Raw genomic sequence first — 27,134 nt, 5'->3', positions numbered from 1 at the left:
GTTTGCCAGCAGACTACAGCAGAAAAATATACGAATGCACTGTACCAAAATAATATAAAGTAGAAGCAAGGGACTGCTGCTAACTCCCACCCCAGTAGCATGGACCAGAATGAAAGGGCACTACCAGACCATACGCCCCGGCGTCTCTGCATCTGAATTTGTGAATTATTTCCACGGAAGCGCTGCGCTCAGTGGGACTGACTAAAACCAGCGGAGAGCTTTTGTCAGTTTAAACTCATTTCAGCTTAGGAGCTGGTGCAAAGTATTTCACCAAACTTGCATTTTAGCGAAGTTTCTCTCGCAGTCAGGGAAGCCCGGAGACTGGCAGGGGGAAAACTCCGGACCGGGCAGGTGCCTGTCAGGAGCGGTCCCCCGGGCAGCCAGCGGAGACGGCGACAAAAGGACGGCGGCGTGAGCAAACCTCGGGTGGCGGGTTTGGAGACGGAGCGGAAAAAATAAAAAATAAAATCCTGGAGCACAGAGGCGAGTTCCTGGCACCGCTCCCCGTGACCGCGGCACCGCCGGGTCGTGCCGCGGGCGGGTGGGGGGGGACGTGCCGCCCACCGCCACGGGCGCGCCCCCGGCGGGGCGATCCGCCGCTGCCCGCCCGCCCGCCCGCGCAACCCCCGCGCCCCGCGGAAGCGCCAGACCGCGCCCCCCCCCCTTCCCGCGCCCCCCACGCCCGCTCCGACCCGCAGCTTCGCCCCCCGCCGTCGGGGCTGCCGCCGCCCCGTCGCCCAGCGCCCGCCGCTGCCGGGAGGCGCGCGGGGCCGGGGAAGAAGTTTGCCAAACTTTTAGGGTTTTTGTTTGTTTTTTTTTTTTTTTTCCCTCTGCCCCCACCCCACCCCACCCCCCGCCGCTCCCCCCGTGTCGGCGGCGGGTGAGGCGGCGGCGGCGGGCAGGGGAGCGGAGCGGGGCCGGCGGCCGCCAGCGGCGCGGCGGCAGGTGTGAGCCCGGGCCGGCCGGGAGGCTCCGGCAGCGGCAGCGCCAAGCGGAGCCCCCCCACACCCCCGCCCCGCGCCCCCCCCCCCCCCCCCCCCGGGTCGGCACCGCCGGCCTCGGTAAATCAGCACGGCGGGTGCCCCCGGCACGGCCCCGTCCCTCCCGTCCCCGAGGAGCGACGCCGAAGGAGCGGGACCGACTCACTCATGGGAGCGCGGCGGGCGAGGCCGGCGACACCTCCGGCTTCCGAGGCGCCGGCGAAGTTAATTGCACTGAAGTTCAAGTTGTCTTTTCACCCATCAGGAGTGGGCGTTTAAAGGAAGGAGAGCGAGGAGGAGGAGGGGGAGGGGGAGGGGGGAGAGTCTCTCTCGCTCTCGCTCGCTCTCGCACACACACACACACACACACACGCACGCACACGCATGCACGCGCGCACACACACACACACGCCCGCCCGCCCGCTCGGCTCCGCTCCGCTCCCGAGCTGCCTCAGCAAGGAGGAGCCCGGACGGAAAACACCAGGGCAGCAAGGTACCGGCGTGGGGCAGCCCTGCCTCTGCCTCTGTCTGTGTGTGTGTGTGTGTGTGTGCGCGCGTGTGTCTGTGTCTGCGCCCCCCCCGCCCGCTGCCTCGTACGGCCCCTTCGGGCGGGGAGGTGCGCGCTGCCCCCGGGGAGGGGGCGGCGGTGCCGTCGGGGCAGCGCGGCGGCGGGAGGCCGGCTGCGGCCCGGGGCGGGGGGGAAGCTCCGCGCCGCCGCCCGCTCCGCGCCTGCAGCCTCCTGCCTGCGCGGCGGCGGGGGGCTGCGGGGGTGGTGGTGGGGGGGACCGAGCAGCGGCTGGAGCGTGGCGGCTGCGTGTCTGTGTGTGTGCGTGTGTGTGTGCGCGGCGTCTCCTCCTCTCCGCCCGCTCCCGGCCCCGCGTGGCGGTGGGCCTGACTTGGTGGAAGTGCCTGGGGCGGGGGGGGGGGGTTGTTGTGTGTTTCCGTGTGTCCATCCCTGCCGCCCCCCCCCCCCGCCCTGCGAGAGGGGCCGGAACCCTCTTCCGCCCCCGCATTGCATTCCCGGGCACCGCGCCCCCCGGCCCCCTCCCCGCTTTCCCGCTTCGCTCCATCCTTCCCCCGCTCGTTTATTTCCACACCTGCCCCCGCGCCCCGTGGTCGCCCCCCCCCCCCCTTGCTCCCCGGGCCCCACCGGCGGCCCCTTTCGGGCAAGCAGCGCCCCACGGCCACGAGCGTTTTGAGGCAGAAGCTCCGCGACCGCGCTGGCGGCCTCCGCGGGACGGGGGTGCCCGGGGTGAGGACGGGCATCCCCCGCGGGTCGCTGCCCCTGCTGACCCGTCGGGGCCGGGTCCCGCCGCGCATCACCCCCGGTTCCCTCGCCTGGTGTTTCACCGGGCACCACGTGCTCCGCAGTAACGCTGTCTGAGAATTGCCTTTATTCGTGTAACTTCTCCTTGGGGAGGGACTTGTTCTCTCTCCTTTTGTTTTTAAGACCTGCTTTCCCATCTTTGCTGATGCAGGATTTGGAAGTGGAGTTCCTGGAAAGCGAACCTGGCAACGAGTGCAGGTTTCCCTGAAAGCTGAGGCTCTTTCTTATTCCCTAGGAGACCGAGAAGAGAGGGGACCCTGGATATCAGCCCCATCTCCGGTTTTTTATTTGTCTTGACTTTGAGGCAGATTTCCTCTTTCAGCTCTGGGAATCGACAGGTACAATTCCTGTAGGCACCTTTGCATGTCTCAGAAACAAGACCAAGACCATGAAGTTGATACGTCAGTGCTTCTCCTAGTTAACCAGTGGTACGCCCTTCTATTAATTGCTATTAGAAAGTGCAACCTTGTAGCACAGTTATTGAACAAGCGTTAATCCGCAGAGGATGCACAAGCCCAAAGGTTAATAATAAGAATAACAATTAATAATATTGACCTTGCCAGTGGGGAGAGTATTTTCGTCATAGTTATTAAAAGGCATTCCTATTTATATGTCGTACAGTGGTATAAATTTGGACCCAACATGTGGAGTACCAAATTACTGCAGCAACACCAGAAATTACTTTACCCCATTATCTCCATGTTATCAGGCCTCTGACTTTTTCTCCCTTTAAAATGTATCATCCACTACTCTCTCATTTTAAAGAGAAATGCTAAGTCTTTAATCAATTCTGACATTTCCACTAGAAAATAACATCGAGCTCTCTTATACAGATAAAAATTTATTTGCCTGCAGCTGATCTGTTGTAGTGTTTTGGACCTATTCATTTCTCAGAGAGGACTTAGCCTTTTATGGTCTTTAGGTACCACAGGGTAATGGATAGGAAGGCAGTACAAAGGGGACATTCTCACTTTGTAGGTCCAGCTATCCTCTCCCTAGAGCTGCCTGCTCACACAGCTACTCAGACTGACTGACTGACTGACTTAACCTTCCTTCTATTGTTGAAGACCCATCTCCTTTATTTGTATCACACTCTTCTGACTGGCTGGTCACTAAGTCCTAATAATAATCATGTTTCATGTCTTAGAAATCTAATAGTCAAGTTACTCATTCTTATAAATTACAGCTAAGCTATTTGGGTTAGTCGTGTTACCCCCACTTTAAAAGCAGGGAAACTGAAACAGGAAAATTAACACATTTGCTTGAGGCCACACATGGATTTAAGAGTAGATCCAGGACTGGAACTGAATTTAGACCAAGCTCCCTCTTAAAGATCCTCAAGCGCGCTATGGAAAACGCTTCTTTAAAAAAGAAATGTAATGTAAATGTTATTTTTCATCAATTTTGTATATTAGTCAAAATACACACACTTTGTTTTAGATCACATTTCCTATTCTAAAGGTAAGATTTATCCAGCTTTTTAAAAAGTGTGGTGATACCTTTCAACTACATAGGGCTGTTTACTTTGGAAACAAGAAACATTTAATATGAGATTGTGAGCAGTAATGGGAACAGAATTGCTCATTATTAGGTTACTGTAAACAGTGTTTGCTGCATGTTACGGGCCAACAAAACATAACGAGAAGTCCGGCATTAGTATAGATAAGGTGCTATTGCTTACCTAGCGTGCATCGGTTTTCACCATAATGCTCCTTCAGTGCTTTCAGTATCAAAATACTCAGCATGGGTCTAAACACTGAAAAGCATACAGTAGAACCATTTACTGTGTTTGAGAGTTATGGTTTATGTCATTAAGCAGTGAGTTTTACCAAGTTGTGTCATTCATGTCAATGAAGCAAGATGTATATTGCCTGCCCTTTAGCTGCGGCATGTCATCAAAGCAGTATTATGGTATGACTGAGTGCAGATGGCATGCCTAAAAAGCAGGTGTACAATGTAACTTTCCTATTACTGACACGTAGATATTTCCTCTTCCTCAGTGTCCACCCCCAGATGTTTGCTTGCCCAACCTTCTACAGGAACTACAGAAAGTCCTGCTCATCCTGCTCATCCCTAATGGCTGGAATTGTACAGTCAAAACCTATACAGAACAAGTGTTCACATATATTTTTATGTATTCATGCTGACAGCTCCATTCTGAGCTTTTTTAGAGTCCTGATCTGAGGGAAGTGGGTGCAGATCTCATTCAAATAATCATTCTCCAATACCATTACATTACCTGCCAAAAATGAAAGTGGCATATGAATCACAATAAGCCACTCATGAATTTGTGGATTTAGAGCCTGCCAAGGAACACCAGAAATCCACATGATTTCAAAGTCCCATGAGTTTTAGGGACTTTGAACAATGTGTAAAAGTACATTTATCCAAAGGCCATCTTATTGATGACCCATCCTATAAGGACTACAGACATAACCAATTCAAGTGAAGGACAACATTAGCTGAAAATATTTCTGTTCAAATCTTTCAAGTGAGGTAGTGAAAGTGGTGAATCTGCTAATTGAAACCATGTCAGAGACCCTTCCTGAGGTGCCCCTTATTGAAGTGCTACTGTGACATAATGATGTGGAAATATGCTTTTGTGTGAGAAGAGCTATTGGATCTTCTGGGAAATATCACAGATGCTTTCCAGTTCCTTTCAGACATGTAAATATCTTTATGTTTAGACATGAGTTGAGCGGGGTGGGAAGTGAAGCTGAGTGAGGCGTGGAGTGGGGTTAAAAGCATCCACATAGATCCAGGAACCAAGTAAATACATGTGAGGGGTTTTTTTTGTATCTGATGTTAGCGAGGGCTTGAAATGAAATGTCTATTATTAACAAGAAGCGCTGCATGAACGTATGCATACTTGAGAGTTACATTGACCCATAGTTGATAGAGAAGGCCATCTTCTGCCTGAAATTACAGATGATCAACAGAACTCTCAGTAATGCTCAGATGCTTAGGTTGTTCCCAAGTAATATGTACTTTATCAAGTATGGTTTATATCCAGCTTGTAGTATATGGCTAATGCTACAGCAGTGAAAAACACTACATGCCACCTAGCACTTCTTAGGATTGCTTGCTTTCTTCATGGTTTGCTTTAAGCTAAGCACTTCAGAAACTGAAAATAACGTTTGAGTCTTTTTTTCCCCCCTTAAGATACAAAAACAGCAGCATAAGTTTTGTAATCTACTTATATGTTAGTACTTGTGAAACATAGCAAAAAAACCTGCTTACGAGCATGGTCTACACATAGCTGTCTCAGCAGCTTGATGAAATATGAAGACTTGGTTTGAGTAACTATGTTCCAACCGGTATTAGCGTTATCTGTCATAGATGAAAATGGCAGTGAACAAATACAACCATGCTGGAGTGGCCTTCTGTGCATAGTTCAAATGCAAGTGGCCATTATCAGCTGTACCATAACCTTGTCTGATGTTTCATCTCGCTGGTAGCTCAGTGGAAGACACTCAGATGACTTTTTCTGAATGTGGCTGCTGCTTTCAGTGTATTTCTGCAGTCTTTTGATTATTTTACTCTTTGTTGGTTACACACCAATCTTCTGGGCTTAGGCTTATGCCGCCTCACTATATGAATGCCTCTCTTGAAAATTTGTTCACTGAAATGGGCATCACGTCAATAATAACAAATTAATCTGTCCATCTCCAGACTGGGTTAAGTTTCCTTCAATCATTCACTGAAGGTTCGTGTTTCCAGGCCCTGATGCTACAGGTACCTCAATCTGTTCAGCTTCTCTCCAAGGTGATAACTACTTTCTGCTCCACATCTCTGTTACAGGAGATCTTTTGATTACCTATAAAAGTAAACTGCATCCTGTAGATTTCCTCTTAAAACTTCTGCTTTACAGAAGAGAAGATCAACTTGTTGAGGTGCATCAATGGCATCAAGCTCGCTTCTCATTTGCCTGACTGCCGTCTTCATCTTCTGTCAGTCTAAAATTATCATTTTTTAAAGGATTGAAGGAGTTGCATTAATATTTGTGTGAACCATTTTCTTGCACATTGTCTGTTCTTTTCTTCTTCCCCTTGGTGTCTGGTTCATCTTGGCAGCTTTTAAAAATTCTGTTGCCTCTAGTGAGGGACTGCCAGATTAAACCAGTGAAGAGAAACCAGGTGACTGTCTACTTTTACAAATATAGGTTGTGTATAATAAATTCAGGTTTTACATCTATGCAAATTAAATCATCATATGATTCTGACTACATGCATTTTTTATCAAATATGGCATATATTTCACAAATTATATTTAACTTATAGTCATGTTGCTATTCTGAATACCTAGCTAGGAGTTACAAGGTGTGCCACTAGATCTTAGTAAATAAGCTTATGAAAACAGAAGAAATAAGAGGAAATCACCTTTTTTTCTTGTATTCCTGGTAAGTCAGTGGAAAGGCTTTTCCTGCTATAGATGATGATATAAACACCTCACCACTAAGCTGTTTAGAGACACAAGTACATCTTTTTACTAGAAATGTAGAGATTTTGTAAAGCCCTAAACAGAACATGCCCAGAATAAAGAAGTTCTAGAGCAATGTACCTTTTGGTCTGGAGTTTACCACATCTAGTTAGTAAGGCCTTCCGCTAATGGTTCTGTCATGGAGTGGAAGACATTAGTCACAATGTCAAAATAAACATTTTTACTTCTGCAAAATTATATTTTCATCTCAGGAATATTGTGAAGTGAAAATAGGATTTAGCACAATTCTTCCTTGGGGGTTTATTGACAGACGGGGCAGTTTTAGTGTAAGGCCCTAAGCCTTGCAATACGATCCCCAACCATAGGTGCACAATACTTTGAATAATCAATCTGTCAGCTGAGCTATGACAAGGATTATGCTGTGAAGGTAACAACTCAATAGTTTCACTGTTAATTGTCCTCGGCAACTGCTGCTGTTTTTTTCATAAATAAAATGATATTTTGGTGAGCACAAAGATGTCTCTGTCAATACTTGTGTTTCGGTCAATAAGAGGGAATGGATGGTGTGAAATGTGGGACTCAGTGGAATTTAAGCATGTGAACAAACAGGTGTGATTCGGAAAACGTCTGCTAAGCGGTTGCCTAAGCCTCAAAGCGCTACATTTGCCTCTCATGATTCATGCCTTGGAGTTAGTTAGTTCCTTTTCCAGCTGGGACTCCCAAGCAGCCTTTCAGGAGTGCTCATGCCCAAGTCCTCTGGACCCCAGGACCACTGACGTTCCTCCACCCAAGTGTCCTGGTCGGCTTGATCTTCTGGCCACTCCTGGAGCATGCTCCAGACTCCCTGACACAACTGGCTTCTTGACAAAATGCAGCAGAGTCACAGTGGTAACGATGGTACTTACTCCCAGGACTATTTTTTTTTTTTTTTTTTTTTGAGGGGGGTGTTGTGTGTATTCCACAGCAATTCAACATAGCGAGGACAGAAATAATCCCGAGAAAACTCTGCGTGTGCCCCAGCCCTGGGAATAACCTAAACATTAGATTATGATCTGAGGAATCTTGAATTTGTTTGTGCTCAAGGGCACTGTTTCAGCAGAAGGGTCGAGACTGCCTTTTTTAAAATAACCATCAGCCTGATGGTCAGAGTCCTCCCTGGGGTGAGAGGAGTTGTGGATTGGGGCCTTTCAGGGCGGGAGAGATGAATCCCATGATTGCGTGAGTGCTCTAATCACAGAGTTGTTACATAGAGGGAGATGGGAAGCCAGCTTCTCCTCCAGCTATGTTTTAATAAAACATAAGTTTTGAAGGAAAGATCACAGGAACCTATTTTCATAAAAAGAATCAGGGTGTAGATACTGAGTGGATGGAGGCATCTCTCAGACAGCCCTGGGTAGAGAGCCCTGTCTTTAGAGGTAACCCTCAGGTAGAGCCCTGGCTTTAGAGGGAGGCAGGATTTTAGATTTGGGAAAAACCTCATTTTTTCCCTGGTTAATTCCAGTCAGCTTATGTTGAGGTCAAGGCACGCTGTGCTGGCTTTTTTCCAGGCTGCCCGGGTGTATCTCCATGTGCACCACAGGAAAGTCGCTCTTTCTGGATACCTGGTAGGGGACCATGGGCCAAAAAATTCAATGTTGGAGGACCAAAGTTTTTGGAGTGCTAGAATCCTCTACAGGATTAGGCCATAACCCATATAAATCAGCATCTGTTTATTCATAAAAGACGGTTTCGTATTAACACCAGTACTTAGTATCTGCTGGTAACTGTTCTCTCAGTAGGGTTTCTGGTCCATTTTTATTTTGTGTCACAAAGGACAGCACAGGAAACTGTTGGATTGCATATTATTTGTAATGAAAATTCTCACTGTAAGTGATTCCCATTAGAAGCTGTAATGGCTAGCATGGCTAGACACTTATATTGGTTTGAGTCCTGTGGGATACAAGGTTAGAATTATATTTTTATGGAATTTAACTAAACTAAAATGAAAATACATACTAAAATTTTGACCTTTTTTAGGAAAAGGGTAATGATGTTCAAAGATGCTTATTCCTCCTCTAAAAGTCATTTCATTTTACCTACTTGCAAACTTCCAAAATCAGGGGCTAATATATTCCTCCAAAAAAAGGTAACAACATGACGGCAGTCCAGTGCACCGATTTCCCCTGCCATGGCATATCTAACTGCTTTTGCCACGTATAGGATGTATGGGCACAGTTCAGACAGTCTGTCCCCTGCATGCTTCCTTCCCTAAACCTGCTTGATACAACTGAAGAGGAGGTTACAAAGCTGCCCTGGAACCCTTCCACTTGTGATCTGCATCCTACAATATGGAATATTCTAAATATCATGGGCTTTCCCTAGCTAACAAGCTGGTTATTCTGGCTATGCATGGAGATACAGATTTGGGTCTTAATTAACATCTGTAGTTTAATCAAACCATTTATGATCCTGAGAAATCTGAACTGTAGACTTTCTGGTTTTTCTGATGACAGACAAATACCATAAACAAAAAGGAACTGAAATAATGGTTTAGTACGTAAAGCCTTTGTACCAGCTATTGCTGAGGTAACTTTTGTGGAAAACTGTTAATGCTGAAGATCATATTTTTTCAGTGTCTGACAAAGATTTTAAAGATAATAGGCATGAGAATAATACATTAGGGACCTCACAAAAGTTTTTGGCGTTTAAGTTTAAACAACATTCTATTTAATTTTACAGGGACTAACTCTCCTGCAGTGACAATGCTGTAAATCTCCAGCTAGGCCCAGTTTTTTATTATAAAAGACGTTGGCCCAAAAGAGAAAATCTGGAATAAATTGCCATGAAAGTGGATTGGCCTGTTTAGTCTGGTGACCTAGTGAAACAGTCCAGGACTTTATAATCTTCAATGCAGACAGGTCTTCATTGTTGAAGGAAGCAGGAAGTGTAAAGAGGGCTGTAATTGCATATTCTTTAATAAGAAATATAATTGTTGCTTTCTGCAAACAGAACTCAGACAGATTTTAATAGTGTGCACACATTGAAAAGCCTGTGAAACACACCCTTCTACCCTAATTTGTTCATATACATTGATATATTCTAATGTATTTACAGCCTCTACAAATGTAGTCCATGTCGAACATTTCTGATGTGCAGGTTCCTTACTCTTTTTTTCCTTTTAGATTGACTATCTTATAGAGAAATACAATGGAGCAAGATTCAGTAAGAGAAAAAAAGGTCCAGTAGATGTGGGGGTTTTGATACTTTGAAGTTTCTGTCTTAAAATAAGTGTTTATCATTGCCATGATTATAGTGGTCAGTCTTTGCTGCAATGTCAGGGCCATACCATCTTTCATATTCATTGAAATAGTTCCAGTTGTGCAGCATGTTTTAAAAAAAAACCCAAACCAGTATTGTATTTTGTTTCAGGAAACTTCAAATTAGGAAAGTACATCTGTGAAGTGGTATAATTTTCTTTGCTGAATTTGAAGAGATCACATCTTATGTTAAACTAACATCAATATAAATCTTGGTCAATATGAGGAAAAGTGCTGTTGTGCAAAGCCTATAGTAACTACTGAATGTGAAGTTCAGCAAAAGCAGACATGAGCTTCCTCTAACACAGCTTTACCTTTGGTGGCTTAATTCAGTTCTTTTTTCTTCATGTTCTATACTCTTGCTCTAGTCATTACAAAACAAATGGTCTTAACTGGCATTAGTTGTATGGCTTCTCATGAACCATGGTAACAGGCTTGAGATTTATGAACGATTGTTTAGTTTTCATCAAACTCCCTCAATCTGTAGATCTAAGCAAAATCATGCCATATGTTGGAAATGAGTTCAGTAGTGACTGTCCTTCAGCAGCTGTGCTAAATTTGTATTGTTCTGCAGCACCATTGACAGCTTTTTTTCAGGACAGTCGAGATCACAGATATATATTAAATTATTTTAATTTCCATTGAGTATCATATTTTAAAAGCCTTGAATTCTTCTTTCTGTGAAATGTGAAGTTAGGAAAACATTAGCTTTTCATCCCAGGAGACTCATGCCTTCAGTTTATTTGTAGAAAAGATACACCATGGATAGTGGACTTGTAAGATTCTCCATGATGACCTGACTAGAATAATAATCAGCTCAAAAATGTTAAAGGTTTCAGACTTTGTACCCATAAAGCTCATGTATTATTTTATTTTACAAAAAAAAAAAAAAAAAAAAAAAAAGCAGCTGCATTCTTTTGTAAATCTGACATTGGCTTTAGAATATAAACACTCATCTGATAGTAACTGTTGTGTGTTCATCAACTCCTTTTATATCTTCCACTAATCAGTCACCCCCTGATAAAGGCTTCCATTGCTCAGGTGACCTATGCGTGAAGTATCCCACTTTAGTCCCCGAGGGGTAGTCAATATCATCTATCTGATCAAGGAAGAGTAGGACAGTCTGCAGTATCTACTGATGATATTTACACAACTGAGGTTTAGAAAGAGATTTTATTAAAAAGGATATCTGCAGAAAGAAGAAAAGGACCACTACTGTTTGTCATAGTTCATATGATTTGTCTTTTTTAAAACCGCGCGTCGAGGTAAGTTGTATCCGAGTAAGCAGGAAAATGAAATCGTGGTTTGCTACTGCTTGGCAATATTCATGCAGTGAGTCAAGTCAACAATACTGAGGTTGAGAAGAACACAAACCAAGGAGGTTGCCCATGCAAATGATACATCCTGGTTGCTTCCTCATGAACTCTTCCATGAAATCTTGCTGCACCCATCTTGATTGCATATGCTAATCCTGGCTTCTTAATTGACTCATAACAGATTTATCTGGATTTCCAACTTCCTCTTCTCTTTAGAATGTTAATTAAAAGAAAAGCGATTACACTTAAGATATTCATGACAATAACAGAGTTTTCTGCTAGAGGTGTTCAGAGCCAAATTTTGCTTTTATTTATAAGGGACTATTTAAAATCAATGAGCTCAAGTCTGTTTTGTGCTAGGGACCTTTGGATACGCACAGAGCAAAAAACGGCCTTAGCAGGAATGGAAGACAGTTCATATAGTATATTTTCTAAATTTTACCTCATCCAGTAAAATTGAGAAAAAGCCCCCAGCTTTTAGAATAAAACATATATAACAAGTCAAAAGCCAGTTTGTTTGGATGAAAATGAGCCCAGAAGTGCTCATGCAGACTTGTGTATTCTCCCTTTCTTCCCCTAAATCAGTCACTGTCACTATGAGGCCTGCAGAAGTAGGAAAAAGGAGGCCTTTGATATTCTCCGTATGGAATACGGAGATTTTGAGTCATGTCCCTAGCATAAACAGATAATTGTCCTTTCTTATTTCTTAAACCAGATGCGGAGCTTGTTTATTTTTACTCAGGATTTAGGAACTCCTTAAATAATAGTTATGGTTTTTGTCATATGGACAAAATGAGATTTAATTAAAGAAGGAGAAGTAGAATGAAAATGCTCTTTCTTCTTTTTTAAAAACTTCATTCCTATTGTGGACTTGTATTGGGCTTTTTTTCGTGTGGTTTTTTTGTTTTTTGTTTCTTCTTAGCAAGGCACTTTGTAGTCATAGTCTTGCTTGGTACCCCACCATATTGTTGTTGGTGATTTGGGTTTTTTTTATATTCAGTAGATTAAATCATACTATCCTATTTGGGATCTTCCCACCATTACAGCTTTTGCCACCCATAACCTTATTTTATGATCAAAGGGGAAATAAAGGGAAAGCAGTAATGTTAATAGGCTTTCCCATGCAGTCTCTCTGGGAATGGTCTTTTTATAAGTGTCTTGAACTCGACCTCTTCAGAAGGCCCAAAGGTCCAACACACATTTTTAAAGTTGCATTTAAATTTTAATATTTTTATTCTGTGAAGCCATTTAAAACCTGGCCCTCAAAACACAAAGCATAAATCTTTCAGGACAGTCATACAGTAAAATTGATGTGTGCGGAAGAGAAGTTCCGGAAAACCCCTAAAGCTCTGTTGCTTTGCTTTTCATGTTGTTTTATAGATACGTTCCCTACAACACTACCAAATAATCAAACAAAATCCAATGAATAATATTGTGATTTCATCACTCTGGCATTTGAACTTGCAAATACAATTTAGCAATGAATTAGGAGAGGAAAAGTTTTGCATTGCCCCACCCTCATTATAAAAATGTTCTTCAGAGCCAAACATTTGAGGCATTAGAAAGATTTACAGTAATAATATAAGTAGCTATAATGAACTTGGGAACAAGGGAGTCTTGTAAGAGATTCTCAGAATGAGAGAGAGGTTTTGTAAGCAATTCTATCAACACTAAATAAATATTTAGGAAGTTCGTCTTCTCTTAGTGAGTCTGTATAATAATTGTAGTGCTAATAGGAAGTATATGATTTGGATATGAGAAGATATGTATCTCTGAGTCCATACAACTTGTTTGTGTGGGTGAGTCTAGTTCTCATTAAAGGTACTGGTTTGACTGTCCTGATTGCTGCAGTCTTCTTTCCATGAAAATAAGTCAGCTTTGTCACCAGCTGTGCAAGGTTTGCAGCCTTCCCTCAGTTCGTCTGAGGACAAGCTCTTCTGTCTGCGATCTCTTTTTTTGGGATGGTCAACAAGGCAGCCAGATGTGACAGGTCAATTTGATAATATACTTGGAAAGGAAAAGAACAGGTGTTAAATGACTGAACTTCACCCGTAGGTGGGGGTCACACCGTTGTTCATCATCCTAATGTCAGCGTCCACTCCTCAAGCTTGGTAACACACGCAATTCCTGTTTAATTTTCCTTTCTTTACTTGTGCAACTTTCCTCGCTCCAATTCCTAAATCCAAATCTCTGACCATACTAGTAAACAGAGCAAACTGGGGAACAGGAGAAGGCAAGGTATGAGGGAGGTAGGCAGGAGTGGTTACCGGTCACCTCTGGCCTCTCTGCCCCAACCCCCCCAGTTCAGTGTCCCCATGCGCAGGGAGTGGCTGGGATGGAGCGTGACCTCTTCTTCCTGACACTCGCCCTGGCTTCCCGTGTGCAAGGCTGAGCCGAGGATGTGGGCACAGAAACAGGGAATCCCGTTGAAATTACTGGAAAAAACCCCTCTCATTAACTTAATGAGATTTGGAACATTGCAAGGGAACTCCAGCTGGAACCAGATCTGAACCCGAGCGCGAAACATTCCTGAATATACTACCACAAACTTGTTTCAAGGAGAATATGTGCTCAGACATACAAATAGCTAGATTCTGATCTCGGTAACGCCAGCCTGAGTCTCTTGACTCATACAAACTGCACTCAGAGGACTAGCCCTGAAGACTATAAAATGAAGATGCACACATGCCACAGGAGACTGCAAAAGGAGGGTGGAGCTATGAAGATTTAGCCACACACCTTGCTGGAACACCTTAAGACAGGTAGACCTGGCAGCAGTTGGCTGAGACGGGACTTTCATGCTGCATAATCACTACTTTCCATAATTAAGAGCAGAGTCTGACTAGGTTCACGCTTCATTGTGCTGTAGTCTAGCTACGCTCAGATCCTCAATACCAGACTTCTTGCCCAGCTCCCTAACAAACACACTTCTCTTTCCTTTCTTTAAGAGAAGTAACTGAGCTGCCATGATTGTTGGGCTTCTCAGGGGGAAGAGGACCGCCTTGTGAATATCAAGAAGATAGATGGAGGAGAGAAGAAACAGATTCTCCCTTCAGCTTAATGAGATAAGGCAGCAGGCTGGGCTCAAAATAGGCAGAGGAAGTGCTGAATGACCCAAGTGATGACAGGCTTGGTGGCATTCTTCTGCATGTATAGAAGACACTTGTTTTGTCCATATGTCTCCATACTGTAGCTGAGAAACTACTGTAGTGTTCTCCTGGAGTGATATTCAGACTGCAAGTTTAGGCTGAAGGGGAAAGCCAGTCTGTTTCCATCTAGTTTATAAACTTTTGAAAAATGTCAGTAGAGTAAAGATCTCTACGTTAACTACTCTGTATTCTTTTCCATCTGTGGAAGTACTAAAAGTTCTCACTTCGATCAAAGTTATTGTGAGTTTTCCTGGAATAAGAATTGGCCCTTGATAGAGCGTTGACTTGTCACCTATTTAAAAGTGTTTTCATTATTTTCTGATTACTTACCTAGCAATGCCAAATATAACTTTTCTTTATTAAGTAATTTAATACTCAGAGCTCACAGAAAAATTAACATGTCATCCATCTCTTTCATTTTAACTGATTCAAAGCAAACTCCATTTCTTAAAGTAGATCCTTTTTTTTCACATTGCACATCTGAACTTGCAGTGAAAGACTAATACAAAATAAATAAAAACTTTCTTTTTTGAAACTTTTGAACAAGTTAAAACACATCCAAAACTCTATTCGCAGTAATTGATACTAATTAAAATGCTGAAGCTGCATTAACAAGAAATGAAAAGGAGTATTTTGGGTCTTATCTTTTGCAACGTGAATGTTTTTCATGCTCAGCTTTTCATAAATGCAGAATTATTATACCTTCTATTATTTCCATGGAAAATGCTATTGCTGTTTGGCATTTTATGGGGTGTGGTTTATAATTTTATTAACACCATCTGTTGTTTAAAAGATAATATAGAATGTTTAAAAATTACCAAAAATGCTGGTGTACACAGAATAAGGAGCAACATTTGCAGTTTGCTCTTTGCCTGGCAATTTATCTGCGCATAAAGCTGATTCATGTTGAAGACAGTTGAATTTAACTCCTTATGGTTCATGTGATGCTTTAAATATCTGCACTGGACTATGCAATAAACACTATTAATAATCATGAACACATTCTGTATCTGAAACAGCCTTTGCTGCCAGATCTCCTTAAAAATGCTAAAGGGTAAGGAGGGAAATGAAAGGCCATATTATGAAAGGACTAAGGACCCTAAGGATCACCTTCAAACAGAATTACATGTCTTTAAAAGGGAAAGGCGGGCCAGCAAGATGAATGAGGGATGGATTTGTTTGCGTGACTTATGTTTCTGCTAGAAACACTTAAACACATCTAAAGGCAAAAAAGAGTTTTTAATTACTGAACAAACCTTTTTTCCTGAAGCTGAATGGAAACAGCATCATGGGCAGGTGGTTTTACACATTTCACTCCACCCACAGCCTGAGAGCAGAGCCAGTTAAAATACAAAGGCAGGAGAGGTCATAAATACAGGAGGTAAGGGATGCTTGAGTGAACTTGGAGAAAGATCACTGAAAAAAGACCAGGAGAGATGCCTGTGGTTGGCCTGCATCTTGGCCAGGTGGAGAGCTATTTCAGCTTTGCTTAACAGTCAAACCATCATGGCCGCCTCTGATCTTTGTCTATTACCTAACTGCTTAAAATAAATAGCCAGCTGCATTTAGAGAGAAAGGAGAGACAAAACACTGTTAGATAAGAGTTTGCCAGTCACGATTTGACTCTTCTGGATTTATGGGGCAGAGACAATTGCCCTCTTTTGTTAGAGATGTTCAAAACTGAAGACACTTTCCAGCATGATCCCACAAAATAAAATCTGTAACGTTTTGGCTTCCAGCTACATATTTCCTATCTGAAGAATATGCTGAGGAGGACAAGTCCCCTGTTACCAATGAACGGAAAAGCCATGTCAAGGAAAGGCCCATCAGCCTGTTGCTGGCTGCCCACACAAATATTTTGGACTGAGAAAAACTGCACTTCAGACTAATAAGAATCCAGGTGACAGACATTTTATTTAGCTCAATACCATAACTTTGTCTATAAGGAAAAATGGCCTAACACAGCTATTCCAGGGGAAAAAAAAAATGTTGTGGCTATTCTCGTACAGTATTCATCATAGTCTGGGGTAAAAAACCCAAACTCCAAACAAACAGACAAAAAGTCTATGGGTGTATGCACTTTATCTTGGAATTAGGCTGATTTTTATTCTAGAATAATTATTCCACTCACAATGCAGAGTAATTATTCCCAAATAAAGTCTTTTTTTTATTGCAATGAAGTGTCCATGGGGAGCTATCACAGAGTAGTTATCCCAGAATTGCTATGCTGCTTAACTTCCCCCATGTAGACAAGCCTTAAGAAATCATATCCAAAAGAAGATCGAGGAGAAAAAAAAAAAAAGTCTCTGTGCATGTGTTACAGCATAAAGTGTGAGAGCTAAAAGTTATACATTGTAATGTAGATGCTGTAAACCACACATTTATCCCAGGAAGGTACACCATAATAGCAGCAGAAAAGGCTTTTGTGGAAACATGTAATAAGAATTCATGCCTTTTCATTTAAAAGTTACTTTCAAATATTTCAGATTGAGCTTTTGTCTTTATTCAATGCAGATGGACTGTTTACTAAGCAATTTTATGATATTCCCTCTCTGGATCTGCTGGGAAGCTGTGATTAACAGCGATGTTCAGTCTTTTGGAATAAGGTAGCCCCGGTACGGTGCTGGGTCATAACTCCTTAAATGAGCTGAAATGCTCAACCTTTGGTGTGTGCCTCAACAACAAATTAAACTCAAGGGTGAGAATGAGGAATGTTTTATTAGCTGAGCTGGTACACCTCCTATTATATTAATACTTTACTGAGATACACGGTGCAGTCCACCCTCTCTCTTGCTTCAGGCTGAGTGATGTATAGTTATAACTGTGTTCATTATATTTAGGTCATGTTTTCACACTCTTTGAACTTGTAAAAAAGCCCACAGAAACTATGTATAAGTCAAAGGACTTCTGGAATTTGTGGTCCTGGGCAGCAGTTTGACTATCCTGCCACTTTATGTCACTCTCAAGTTTTCCTTAACTATGGGTGACGCAGACAGGACCATCTCCTCTGACTCCTGTCATATCTTCATGAGAGAGGTATCCTTACAGTATCCCTGGAGTGTCTCAATCTCATTCCTGGGGCATACTGTGTGACGTGCTGTTGGATTTGTCCCCACTTCCACAGTTGCTGTGGTATCCCTGGCAAAGCCCTTCTGACACTTGGTCCCACATGTGGGTCCCACCGATACGCACGCATGTTGCAGTATGCAGCCACTCGTGCAGTTGGAGAAGGCAGGGAGGAGGAACATAATGTTCAAGCATGAGGTAGAAAGTGCTAGTTCTGTTGGGAGCATCACAACAGGCTGATGAGGTACCGTATCTACCAGCCAAGGCCCCTCAACAGGCACCGGTGTTAACTCCGTGCCTGGTGCGCAGCACCTGGCCGGTGAGAGCTGCTGCTGCCGAGCCCAGGTCTGATGTTTCTCGGCTGCTCGGTGTCCGTATCACAAGCCAAACGATGCTGCAGTGGCCTCCCAGGCAAGGAACGACCAACCCTGTGCCTGTAACTTTGGGATAGGTGGAGGAGCACCACTATGGTTTTGTTTGCTTTTTCTTTTTTTGCCTGGAGCAGGCAGGTCGCCCATCCCAGGGCAAAGGCTGGTGGGCACCGTCTCCTGGAAGGTCACCAGGTAGCCCTCCCCGGATCGGGGGAGAGCAGCTTGTCGTTTGCAAACCCACCAGCCTTCCAAATCCCAGCAACCACGGAGGAGGGGGGGAGAGGGAGCTCTGTAAGGTCTCTGCCAAGCCTTGCCGTGACCTTAGGTGCTGCCTCAGTGGACACGGCTCCGGCAAGGGGAAAGCCATGTGCAGTGCCATCTGGGCCCACGCTGGCGAGGTGACCCTCCCTCCGGCGCTCCGGCTGCGGACACCTGTGCCTCTGTCTGCCTCCAGAGCCCCAGCCCCTGCTCCTCTCTCAGATCTCTCCCTGGGAACAGCTCAGGCATCTCCCTCCATCTCTCCTCTCTGTGGACAACAGTGAGGAGCTGCTGTGTCTCCACCCCAGCTAGTCCAAGGCTCAGCAACACGCACAGTCAGGATGTGGATCTCTGCGGTCCCTGTACCAGGACAGAGGAGATGTCTGTGCAACCTCCGGGGAGCCTCGCTCGCCCCTGCAGCCACACCGTAGGTGTAGGCACCACTGGGCACTGGCTTGTCTCCTGCCACCACAGGCTCTTACAGCTCTCCACTGCTGCCCCAGAAAACAGTCGTGGGGTGGGGGGGTGGGGGGTGGGATTTTGCCTTAACATGCCTTTGATTTCAGTGAGTTTGAGAGGACCCGCTCGGCAAGTAGGAAAAAATAATATCCTAATAACCAGTATTGAGAAGAATCTCTCAAACCCTGTAGGGATAATTTCCTCAATATATGAACACTCTTCCTAATTTCTTGTTTGGGAAACGTGGAAAAAAATCACACACCAAAAACCAGGGTTGGGAGGGGCTGTTTGTTTTTGTGAGTCTTCTAGCTCTTGTTGTGTTTTCATCTTGCTCAGCAGGACTGCCAGGCCCTTCCCTTCACATTCTGATACTTCTTCTTTGTGATCTGGATGCAAACATTAATTGCAGAAGCGTTTGAATTTTTTGAAAACATGTTACTGAATTTTTTTTTAAAGGATTGTCAGTAATGTCTGGGTTCAAATGCGAGAGTTGGCTGATGAATCCCATGCTGGAGTGATATTATTCCTACTTTTTTGGCACCAGATACTTGTTCCTATTGCTTTCAACTGTTTTCAGTCAGGAAAATAAAATATTTGTGCTGATTCAGATAATCAGCCTGTTCTTGCACACTTTCTTAACAGTGATATTGCTGAGGGTAATCTTGTTACCCTTTCAAACACCGCAAGAGGATGTCACAGTTAATGCCTTTGCAATAAATGGGGCTATCTGTCCACAAACCGTTGAGGTATTCCCATACTGGCTTGCATTTATTTTATGTTTTTCATAGTTTTTCTTCCTGCAATCCTGATTGTTAAAACTAGGAAAATGAGCTATGCTACAATCCAGGCTAATTACTGTGTTTTAACAGATTTTAAGTCAGAGTAGTGCTGTTTAAAACCATGTCAGCAGGTCGCACACTGATGGGGATATAACTCACCTTTTTACCCTGTAACACCTGTATTACTGCCCACTCAAACTCTTCTCTGTCGTGTCCTGTATACCTCACCTAATAGTGAGGAGCCTGCCGTCAGTCCATCAACCGTCGTGACAGTAACAGTAAGAATGTTAATTATTTAGCCATGATTTCCCTCGTCTTGTTTTCCCTTAACTTTAGAATTTCTCTGCCACATCTTTCCAAAGCTAAAACCTGGAAAAAAAAATCAAATAAATGCTTTTCTTTGTTTTAAAGCTTGTTTCTTTTTGTTCTGCCATAGGTAAGGGAAGTATATAATTCTGACATCTGAGAAGTCTGGGTAGCACACAGACCTGTGAGATAATACCTGCTGTTTTACCTTGCATGACTGAAGGAAAGGTCTTTTCCTTCCAGCATTTTCCCTTCATTTCTGTAGGGGGCTCATTTTGTGAATGGGACTTCTGTTGGGAATCACATCCCTAACATTCATTTGCAGAGATGTGCAAAGCAATCAGCCTGACATCTCTGCCTCTCCCGTTGCATGGAGGGGACTGGGGCTGGTGTATATGCAATGATCTTGGCCTCCCAAAGAGCAATATGAGGACTGCAACTGAGACTATATTATTTTATTTTTTTCTTTCAGAGAACCTTGTTGCTCCGAGTCCTGTTTTGATCCTGAGATGAAACAGGCTAAGAAAACAGCCTGCTTTTTCAAAAAGTGCGGAATGACTGGAGTGAAGTAGGTGGGCAGGAATCCCGTGGTGATGGGCCTCACACTATTCATGTCAGTTCTTAAGTTCTCCTTGTCACTTCATTTAAAAAAAAACAAAAAACAACCTTAATTAGACTCTGATGTTTTCCCAAAACAGTGTGTTGCCATGTAAATCTACTGGCCTAATGACAGTTACACAGGCCGCCTATGCAACATAGTTGTGTGGAGACACCACAGTCCCTATGGACTGTCAGCCGCAGAGCTAAAAATGGGATTAACCCTGGCATGGCATCTTGTGTACAATAAAGTATATTTGTTTTGGTGGAATGTCCGTGACCCCCTTTATTCCTTATTACTCTTGATGTTTCACCTCCTGATACCGAGGTGTGTCAGAGTATAAAAATAAGTCTCTTTTGTGTACTGGATATAAACAGGATCGATTTAAATGTGCCATTTCACTCTCACAGACCCAGCAAAAAGTCCCTTAAGGTTTAAGTTTATCAAGTGTGTGAACTTTACCCAAGACCCATGGTGCTGACATCTCTGTATGATTCATAAAGAAATGTTCTGTTTACACATCAGCATGAGCCTCAAGAAGTAGAGTTTAGATGTGGCTTGAAATATAGGACAGAAATTGAATGTAATAATGAAAAGCATTTGATTTTCCCATAAAAGTAGCAGATACAAGGTCAGCAAGTGAAACATGAATATGCCTATTACTATCAGTGCTTCAGTCAGACTCCCAATCCAAGGCTTTTGTTCAGAAGCTTGTGACTCATCTATAAATATTTACCAAGGTGGCAAAATTGGCAGCAGGGACCTTGTACTTAAAAGAGGAGGTTTTTCTAAACAAACATTTTATCAGAAGAATAGATGTTCCATCTTGAAGTTTTGTGGAAAGATGTAGGAAATTTCTGCTCTGAGGTGGAGTATCCTAATGCAGAACATCCATAGGACTGCAAACAACAAATGCAGAAATGGACAGTTTTGCATTTAACCTTTAATTATTTTTTTTTAAACCAAACCTGGGTCAAAACAGATTTCAAAGAAGAAAATAACCAGCTTTCAAATACTTAAGATTAATTAAAGCATAATTCTACTGTATTTTCAGGAAAAAATATATGTGTTATAATAAATCTCAGAAGCATTATTTCACTTGGAAACACATTTGAAAGAAGTGCATGTTCTCAGAAGTGTAGTCACATTAGAAGTAGTTCATTAAAATGGTTCTAACTTTTTGAAGCGTGTTAAGCCTGCAGTATCTATTCATGTGAGGTAAAATTGCAGACTGAAAAACTTGTAGATGTCTGATAGTACAGAAGTTACTGTTGTTGTAAATCAGTCTTTTCTGTGGTTAAATGATAGGGTGGAGAAGGGTGAGGGTGAAGCCAGTAACTATCTTTCCTCTCCATCTAATTTGAGGGAACATTAAAAGATGAATGAGAAAAGGATTTTCTTAATTTTACAGCAGCTCCACAGCTCTCTGAGTTCAGCCGCTTTTTTTTTTTTTTTTTTTCTTTTTTTTAACTTTCTGGTAAAATGGACCTCCATTGATATAAAGCAATGTGTAAGACACTGCCTTCTCAGAGGCAGCGTGCTCCTAGACTGAAGAAACAGGATTTCCAAGCTGCATCAGATGCTGTTTGGGAACAGAATCCTGCCTCTCTCTGCTCTGCCCCCCATATGTCGGCTGCTCATGTTGTAGGACACTAATGAACCCTGATGGACCTTAATGATAAGGAAGTTCTGCTCAAACCAAAGGTATACACGAGGCAACACCACTTCTCTCCACAGCAGGACAACAATCAGAGTTCATGTGCAAATGACCACTGGCAGATGCTTGTTAAAGATCGATGACTTTTCCCTTTTTTTTTCCTTACCTTTTCTCATGGTTTTTATTCCTTTTGTTTTGTTTTGGTTTTTTTTTGCCAGTCTTTGGTGACTTTCTAATTTAGATGAAAAAATGTAAATAGGAAATGAATCTTTTAATTGTAGGGCTGCATGTCCACAATCCTCACTTTCAAAGAACAGCACATGACCAATGTCTCTGAATATCAAAATGATTTTATTTAGGTGTCTCTTTTTGGGAAGCTGTAAGACAATTATCTGATTTACCGTGATCTGTGAAATTCCATCCAGGAACCGCCTAAACTTTTAGTTTCTTTTTTTTTCTCCACCACTGTATATTTATAATTCAACTGCTGTGGAGCATTTGGTCAAATAGTAAGATCATATTTACATTCCAGCAGTGATATGCGGCCTCAGTCAAGGATCAGGGCTGGATGATGGTTTTCTTGCAAGCTGTTTTGGTTTTGTTAAATTAATAGGAAAAAGATCATTCTGACCCAGCAAGTTTATAATCAAAGCCTACAACAGGATACAACAAGGGGCTGAGGCAGATGAATAGGCAGTAAACATGTCAAGAGGAAGAGGAGGAGGAGGAGGAGAAAAGCATATTTTTTCCATAAGAAATAGTAATTTCCACTCTTTACCTGTTTGGTCACTGTTTCTTCTGGGATATAGATTCCAGGAAAGATTATTTGCAAGTGAATGAGTCCTCCATCCTGCAAACACCTGTACAGGTGACTAAATCCACACACTTTCTTTAGATGATTGAGGCTTCAGGGTTTTACAGTTTTGTAACCTCAGCCTCAAGTTTGATTCTGTTTTTTGATTACCTTCTTGTCTAGTGTCATAGTGACAAAATGGCAATCAGGCGCTTCTGCTTTTATATTTACAGTAACTTTGAGTGATCATATGGGGACTCACACAGGAAAGCATAACTTACTTTGAACCTCCTACCCTTTCCTCATGTATGGCTTAAAATAAGTAGGCACAGTTATCAAACTCTTGTCAGGACTTGTAACTTGTCTGCAATAACAAGGTTAACCAGCAATAGCAGTCTATGCTCTGTGGTTGCATGCCAGTAAAACACTGACAAATTGAAAACTGTAATGAGAATAAACACATTATGAATATACCAAGCACATTGACACTTTCACATTAGGAACTGCGGTCATGGTAAGTTGCCTTGTCCTAACCAACCCCTGCCTTTTGAAATAGGGCCCCATTTTAAACTTATCATGTGCTCTAAAACAGTGGTAATAAACGTGTCCCATGTGCCATAACCCTAGGATTTCAAGACATGGTTTAAAATGATTTGTCTGCTTGGCGTATTCCTACTTCCCCCAGTAAACAAGATTGAAAGTTAATAACAAGAATGCTTTCATATATGAAAACATAAATTGTCATGGAGCTGAATAGAGTTCTAATTTATAGGCAATCAGAATCTTCAAGCAATAATTGTTCTATTATTTTTTGTTTGGATTTCTTTCAGTATTTTTATTTTTTTTTCCTGCAGATATGATTTGGCATGTGTTGATTAATAAAACATTCACTGAAAATCATTTTCCAGCAATGAATTCTCCTAAAATGAGCTCAGTGATGTTCTGCAAATTACGTGGAGGATTCTACGGACAGAAGAGTGTGACTTCCTGGTTTGGTATACAGCACGTATACATGCGGTAAGGATGCGAAAGGGTGGGTGACTACACCAGGGCTGGCAGCTCTAGGTCTAAATTCGGCTCTTTGCATGTAAAAGCGGAGTGAACAGGGTTGTCCGATTCCCCTCCGCCGCACGCATTGTTTCGGAGCGTGGCGCAGCGCAGCGGCAGGCAGTCGGTGCAGTGGGCAGCCCTGGCACGGAGAAGCACAGCTCTCAGCAAGCAGGTGTGTCGCAGTCAGGAGCGAGCTACATTGGCAGTGCGGTGCGGGGAAGTTTGTGCAGCGATTGCCAGCACTGGCTGGAGCAGTCATTATCTTTCCGCTTTGCGGGAGCCTTCTCGACGTCTGTTTAATTTCCCCCTCCTTCCTACCCCTCCAACAGGTGAGGCTTGGCTGGTGCCCGTAGGGGATATGTCACGCAGGAGAGGGAAGGCAGGGGAGGAAGGAAACTTCAGACCCTAGAGTAATTCAGGTAACCCAGGATGATGCTGCCAGTGGCTGGAAATGAAAGCAAGTGCTTTTGAGCCTCCAAAGCTCTTCGTGTTGCGGAGGATCTGCTCCCAGCCGAGCCCTGGCATCCATGCAGGACCCGACAGGCTGCCTTGTGGGTGTCCTAGGCAGCCTGAGACCTACGGCACTAGCCTTTGTTGTCACTCAGATTTGGGGAGCAGGATGTCAAAAAGGCAGAGGAAGGAGGTGGGGCCATAGACCTATTATCCCTCCTTATCAGTCCATGGAGTGGGGCCAGTACCTGAGGGAACAGCGTGGAGCATGATTGCTCACCTCCCATGGAGAGAGGGTGCATGCCTTGAGACTGTAGCTGGGTGGTTTTACTATCCTGCCAAAAATTCAGAAATTTCCTTCCTTGTATCAGGATGAAACAAGTGTTCTAAGGTGACTCTGGAGAAGCCAGTAACCTAGAGGTTATTAGGACACTCACATGGAAGATGGAGACCCATGCTGCAAGCCCTCCTTTTGCTTCACTCAAATTGGACATTTGAACCTGCCAGAGGCTACGTACAACCGATGTCCCTTTTTCACCATCCTAGCATTTTTTCAAGGGTGGGATTTTCCCCACCTCTCTGCACAAATCTCTCCTCCACCCTGTGTGAATCGTTTAGGCGGTCAGAGAGAGAGGCCAAGCAGAATAGGTGAGAGACACCAGCCTGGATTAAGACAGCCTGAAGCTGCAAGCTTCAGCATTAGGCAAAGTTTTGTCCTTGCCTCACTTCAGTAAAGTTTCCTCCTGGGGAAGGACAGGTGACAGCAGAGGGAAAAGGACCGCACCATTCCCCAGCAGTAGACTCAATCCCATCTTAGTCCTGATGGCAGGGGTGACAGGTCACTAACATTGAGGAGAGGATGTGTATTTGCAAGGGTGAACGGGCAAGGCCGCCTGCCTCTGTAAATGCTTTTCGAGGGCTGTAATCATGTTGTCTGACTTCAGCGCCCTGAACTAACTGATGCAGATGCCTACATCTTCCTGTGGGCTATACAGAGAAATTAGGCTCTCAGATCGGTTGCCTGAATGTAGGAGTCTAGCACCATTTGGGATACGCTTGTGTCACCTGCCTGGCCTGCAGCTGCTGCAGCAGAAGGGCACAGATCTCCTGTAGTGCCTGTGTTGTACTTGTCAGCCTTGGGCTGGTATCTTGGCTACCCTAAATTATTCCAAGCACTTGATGCTTAATTCTGAACAAAGTAATTGAATCCTGGTCTCCCACTTTTAATTACCTTGAATTGCAACTGGTCTAGAAGCCTGTAGTAAAGCATGCCTATATAGGTGGTATGACAACCTCCTCTCTCTGCGGCGTCTGAGCAGATCAGCTGGGAGCCCTTATCTTGCAGTCCTAGCACCCTTGGGAAGAGCACAAACTTGGTTTGGAAAGCTCACACAGGAGCTCTCACCAACGCTGGGCTCTGCTGGCGGAGGTCAGATGGCAGGACTTATACCATGTTTCCATCCAATCTCTTCTCACTCTCCTGTTTTATTTTCTCATCTCTCCCCGGTGATTGATGACTAGCCTCATCTGTGATTCTGGGCTGAAGCTTACATTAACGCAATTTCTTGGATCACCTTCAGATTTGGCTCCTTCAATAGAAATACGGTATTCTCTTCTTCTCCAATCAACAGACTTAAATGCTTTCCATTTCAGTAATTTCCGGATTCGGATGGCATTGAACTGGCTCTTGGAAAATACTAAATAAAACAGTTAAAATGTTGAAGTAACAGTATTAGTTTTTTCATTTTGCCTTCCCAAAGTGTTAAATATAGAAACGATGCTCTAGAATAATTTTCTTTTGAGTGAGCTGAGGTTTGAGCTTTTACCCTAGGAACAACTTTCCTAAGAAGACTGAATTGTTTTAACTACCTGTTCTGTCAGGTCATCTGCCATATTGATGTGTTTGGCACACATGTGATCTTTGTGGCAGCTAAAGAATACCTTTTCAGTGATTCTCTGCTTTTCTACAGCACTGCCCTTGGCTACTCTTAGTAGCTAAGCTAAGGGTAAACCTGTGCTGCAGACAGCAACATCGCATGGAGCTGTGCAATAATGAAGAGCTTCATGGAGGTTAATATACTCTGCCAAATAGACTTTGTCTGAACTAGCCAATAGCCACTGTCTCCTATTCAATTTTATGTGATTTAGCCCAAAACCAACTGTCAGTCACAGTAGGGGCTGTGTTACTAAACTATCAGTGCACTGTCAAGCAAAAAATGCTTCAGGTGCATGGCAAAGTGGTACCCACTCAGCACTTTGCTGTAATTACATGGATGTAACTAACGAGGGAAAAGGTGTTGTAAATCTTCTTTTTCATCCAGTCTTTCATTGTCCTCTTGTCTTTCTCCAGACTGTAACAATGGCCACAAAAGGCCTGGAACCCAAATTAAAATAACAGGTGTTAAAATTCAAGATTAAAAAAAAATAAAGTCCACCAGTAAACTGAAATGAAAACTGAGCCTTTGTAAAGTGTCCATTTATTTGATATTTCCTTCCCAACATTTCAGATTATATTAGCATTTTGTAAAGATTTTTTTGTAAGTATGGATGTGGGAAAAAAATACTGCCAAGGTATCTGCCCCATAGAGCTTAGTAAAACCATATGCATATTTACGTCAGGAGAAATATACTACCTGGCACCGAGGCAAAGATTTTGCAGATGATACAAGAGCTCTAATCTCAGTTCAAAATTTTTCTTGATTTAAATATTATTTTGTTCGTGTTAGATTAGGTCTTAGAAGTTTATGGCTGAGAACAAGACCCTAATGAATATGCAAAGAGTGAAATGACACTCTAAAGAAAAAGTTATTATTAGAGCTCAGCAATAAATGATTTTCAG

The 27,134-nt window shown here is 43.4% G+C and overlaps 1 protein-coding gene and 1 long non-coding RNA gene across 2 annotated transcripts in view; one reads left to right on the top strand and one right to left on the bottom strand.

Annotated features, from left to right (window-relative positions):
* SATB1 (SATB homeobox 1) overlaps positions 1–1,348 on the bottom strand; it is a 93,968-nt gene extending 92,620 nt beyond the window's left edge. Inside the window, exon 1 of the mRNA XM_069772050.1 lies at positions 1,147–1,348. The gene's annotated coding sequence lies outside the window, so the exon portion shown is untranslated. The remainder of the gene's footprint in view (positions 1–1,146) is intronic.
* LOC138682199 (uncharacterized) lies at positions 1,344–7,262 on the top strand. Its single transcript, XR_011322359.1, has 2 exons — positions 1,344–1,473; positions 2,459–7,262. It is a non-coding gene; the product is annotated as an uncharacterized lncRNA (long non-coding RNA).
* Positions 7,263–27,134: the final 19,872 nt, after the last annotated feature.

Source organism: Haliaeetus albicilla, chromosome 2 (assembly GCF_947461875.1).
Source record: "Haliaeetus albicilla chromosome 2, bHalAlb1.1, whole genome shotgun sequence".
NCBI classification, from domain to species: domain Eukaryota; kingdom Metazoa; phylum Chordata; class Aves; order Accipitriformes; family Accipitridae; genus Haliaeetus; species Haliaeetus albicilla.
The sequence above is the reverse complement of the archived record's forward strand: the minus strand, read 5'-3'. Positions and strand labels throughout refer to the sequence as shown.